The following is a 5,000-nucleotide window of genomic DNA, read 5'->3' on the forward strand; positions in this document are numbered from 1 at the left end:
ACGATTCAAACTGATAGTGTGAATAATTAAATTGTGTTAGTCGCTACTGGCGCTGTCCGTAAATACGATTACGGCTACTGGGAACCTACTATAGGCTCTACGCCTTCCAAATCTGAGGAGATATGAATAATATAACCTAACACAGTGCTGGCGTAAACCTCCCTTCGTCGCGAACAGTGATCACAAACATTTTCAGACTCATAGTGTCAATAGTTAAATTCTATTTGCTGTGGCGTGCGCGATCCGCAAATGAAGCTGGTGCGAAGTGCCTTACTGCCGTACATCTGCTAAGTCACGGGAGATATGGACAATATAAACTAATACAGTGTTAGTGTACAACATACTCCATCACGAGTGTGAATTTCCGATTTGCTGGACCTGTGTTTTGGAGCCACGGCAGCGGGTGGACGCTACAGAGCCCAGCTGACTCCCCCCGCCCACCACCCCGCGAGAGCGACCGCATTCCAGCGCCCGGCCGGCTCGCCCGTTGCAGGCAGGCAGCCGACGAGCTTGTCCCCAGCCGGCCCAGGTAGGCTCGTCCCCAGGCGGCCGGTGAGGAACCAGCGCTACAGCAGCATCACGCGCCGCGCGAAGCCACTCGCGTTAAACGAACTGGCCAAGTGTTTCACTCGCCAGTGTACAAAGGCGGCTTCTGTACGGACACACTCAATAACTCCAGAATAGGACACATGCAACACACAAGGTAACGCCCAAAAACAAAACAAAATGGGGACAAACAAAGAATTGTCACCTGCAAAAACAGAGCCCAACAGAATCTCGCTGGCCCCCATGGAGAACGATTCCTCCAAATCCCAGGAAGATCTGGAAAACATGGCAGCTATGAGGGAAGAAATAGTGTCCTTCCTTTTTAATGAAACGAATAAGATAAACAATGTCCAGAAAAGGTTTATTTTGGGAAAATTATCGGCATATGAGCGAATTGTACGGAAATACGAAATGGAAATTCTGGAACTGAAAACGGAACTCAGGTGCACTAAAGCTGCCCAAGCAGCAAATATACCAGTACAGGAAACATATGCTTCCAAGGCATCCACCAAAGCGACACCTACCAACGAAAGTCGAGGCCCAAAACCTGAGCCCAAGTTGCTAGTTGTGAAGCCAGCAGAAGGAGCGCAACAAGCAGCAAAAGATCTCGAGGAAACAGTAAAGAAAGTCATCACAACATCGCTGAAAGATGTGAGGGTCACGAAATTTAAGACTACAAGGGACAAAAACGTAATACTAGAATTCCCAGATACAGAAGAAGCAAACAGACTGAAGAAGTGTGAAGAGTTTAGTCGTTCAGGGCTTACCATCCAGGACCCTAAAAAAAGGAATCCCAGAGTAATTCTCTTTGATGTTCCAAGAGATACTCAAGAAGGACAGCTGAAAACTGAGCTGTATGAACGAAACCTGTCAAGAGCAGGCCTCACACTTGAAGAGGTCGTGAGTGGAACACAGATCGCCTTCAAAACTGGACCTAAAAATCGAGAAGTGGTGAACCTAGTGCTGGAGGTGGCACCGAAAATATGGAACAGGCTGACTGAACAAGGACGAGTGTATCTCCACTGCACATCCCACAGGGTGCAAAATTACACAAATATTAGCAGGTGCTATAAATGCCAGGGCTTTGGTCACACATCAACAAGATGCACAAGTGCTGAAACAATATGTGGACACTGTGCAGCACCTGGACACTCCTTCAAAGAATGCAGGCTTAAAGAACAACCACCACACTGTGCGAACTGCAAACGCTGGAAGAGAGACTGCAAACACTCAGTTCTGGACCAAAACTGCCCTGAATACAAGAGGGCAAAAGAAGCAATCCAACGAATGACCGATTATGGGAAGTAAAAACAACGATGTGCTACCTTCAGACCATAGATCCTCAACGGACCTACAACTTAGCCCCTTAAAAATCCTGCAAATAAATGGGCAAAGATCTAAAACAGTACCTGACCAACTAGTCATGAAAATGGAGGAAGAGGAGTTAGATGTACTACTGGTACAGGAACCATACACACTAGATGACAAAATCACAGGTTATCCACCAGGTTATCGAATGGTTTACAGCTCCAAACATGGAACACCAAAGGCAGCTATAATCATTCGTACTAAGAGCTTAAATGTACTCCAGCTAACCACATTATCTGATACACATACATGTGCGGCAAGCATAAGTGGAGCCTTTGGAGAACTGTACCTGGTGTGTGTGTACTGCCAGTATGGTGAACCTATTGACCGCTTCCTAAATAAACTTGAGGACATACTGCACAACTTGGCTGGAAAACCAGTAATTATAGGCCTAGATGCAAATGCGACATCCCCATTATGGTATGGTGATATGGCAAATGGGGACGGTAGGAAGATGGAAGACTTCATCTACCAGCATGGTCTTGTACTACTGAATGAGGAATCTCCATTAACAACTTTCAGTGGACCAAATGGAGAGAGTAACATAGACCTCACTATTTGTACAACAATTGTGGCTAGAACAACAACTAAATGGAAGGTTCATGGGGGATGGACAACCAGCGATCACAGGGCCATAACATATGAAGTTGCCCCACAACAGAGAAACAGAACAGCTATAGTGCAAGAAAAATACAACACACAATTTGCGAAATGGGCAATTTTTGATCAGTGCTTTGCAAAGGAAGTAGAATACCTGGAGAATATCCAAGCAATGGATGTTAATGAGAAGGTTCGATGCCTGGAAGGGGCAGTACGAGCTAGCTGCAAAAAATCGATGAGAAGAAAAACCTGGCTACAGCACCCTATACCATGGTGGAACGAGACACTTAGACTACAGCGACAAAACACAATGACAGCACGACGAACCCTGCAAAATGCCCGCCGAAATGGAACTGCAGAAGAAATCGAAGCAGCAAAACAAGAGTACAAAATAAAACGAAATGAATACACGAAACAGATCACCATTGCTAAAGAGGATGCATGGAAGAAGTGGGTATCTGACTGTGACAACAACAATCCCTGGGCAGCAACTCAAAAAATACTCCGACCAAAAACAGGTACAGAAAACGTCCTCAGCAACATAAAACTTCCAAACCAGACCCAAACAATGACGTGGGAGGACACAATCCAGCATCTACTGCGCTCACTTCTGCCCGATGACAAACCAGAAGAGGATACAGCTCATCAGGAAGAAGTTAAAGTGGAAAACATAAGGTACAGCAGTATAGAAAACGCACCAGAGTTTTCGAGAGAGGAAGTGGACGCTGCCATCAAAGCATGTAAACCGAAGAAAGCTACAGGTCCTGATGGTATTGATGACCTAATAATCAAAAGAATATGGCGCACACATCCAGCTCTCCTAATGGATATATTCAACTCTTGCCTTCGTGAACATACTGTACCAGAGCCATGGAAAAAAGGACTAGTGTGCATATTGCTCAAGTCCCATGGAAAGCCTAGAGATGAACCAAAATCATATCGGCCCATATGTCTACTGTCTATACTAGCGAAAGTACTTGAGAGATTAATGGTATGGCGCCTGGAGGAACAATACGAAACCTCAGGTCTTAAAGCCCCAAACCAGTTTGGGTTCAGGAAAGGTGCATCCACAGAGATGGCTATTAGGCAGGTGCTACACAATACTGTATGTGAGGAGAAGTATGTCATGGCCATCTTTGTGGATATCGCTGGTGCGTTTGACAATTTATGGTGGCCAAGTGTCATGAGGCGACTACGGGAAATAGGCTGCCCAATAAACATATATAGACTAATAGAAAACTATTTCACAAATAGGAAGGCCATAGTGCAAACAAGTGCTGGCACAACCGAAAAATTAGTCACAAAAGGGTGTCCACAAGGCTCCATCTGTGGTCCCTTTCTTTGGAATCTAGTTTTTGATGAAATAGTAGCGGAAAAAGAAGGGAACCAATGGACCAAAGTAGCTTATGCAGATGACCTCGCCATCATCACTCGAGGCAACAGCCGCAAGCAACTTGAGGACCAGGCAACACTAGCCTTGAGAGAGATTGGAGACTGGGCCAAGACAAATAAACTGCAAATCTCCAAACCGAAGACTGTAGCAATGACATTAAAAGGACACTTTGATAGGGAGAGGCCACCACAAGTAAAATTCGAAGGGCAGAACATCAAGTTTGTGAAAGAATTCACATACCTGGGCGTTACGCTGGACGAGAAGCTGTCATTCACTCCACATGTGAAGAGAATCCAACAGAAGCTGGGTGCAATATCAGGTGCATTAATACGGGTCACCAGATCAGAGTGGGGTCTAAAACGACGATCATTGAAACTAATATACAGTGGTCTCTGTCTGTCAATTTGTAAATACGGTGCTGCAGCTTGGGGGGAAAGAGTGAAGAATAAGTACATCCAAAGGATACTCTACTCAATCCAGAGACCTTTCCTATTGCAGATGACAAAAGCCTGCAGGACAACATCAAATGAAGCCCTACAGGTACTCTCTGGATGCTTCCCATTGGACCTTGAGGTAATAAGGGCAGCCCTATTGTACCACATCAGACATGGTATGGTTGGAACTGTTGCAGGGTTTCCAGTACCCAGACCACAGACACCTCGAACAAGACCAGAAAAGGCAATTGATTGCATGCTACAACAGGAATGGCAAGCAAGGTGGGAAGGCTCAGAAAATGGAAGGGCCTCATATGAATGGACTCCAAAAGTCTCACACTGGCAGACAGGCTGGCGTAAAACGGTGACACCATCATACTCACTCACCTGCCTGCTCACTGGACATGGCCTACGGAAGAAGCTGCATCAACTCACAATTGAAGCAGACCCAATGTGCACATGTGGAGAAGAGGAGGACACCGACCATATCCTCTATGCATGCAGACACTACGAAGAACAGAGGCACAGACTGATAACAGCAGTGGGTGAAACAACTTTCCAGTCAAAACAATTGCTACTGGAAAACAGTGAAACATACACTGCAATAAAACTGTTTGCTGAGGAAGCCTTTGAAGTTAGAGAAGTAACTAGAATTTTAA

This window comes from Schistocerca americana, unplaced genomic scaffold, assembly GCF_021461395.2.
Source record: "Schistocerca americana isolate TAMUIC-IGC-003095 unplaced genomic scaffold, iqSchAmer2.1 HiC_scaffold_397, whole genome shotgun sequence".
NCBI classification, from domain to species: domain Eukaryota; kingdom Metazoa; phylum Arthropoda; class Insecta; order Orthoptera; family Acrididae; genus Schistocerca; species Schistocerca americana.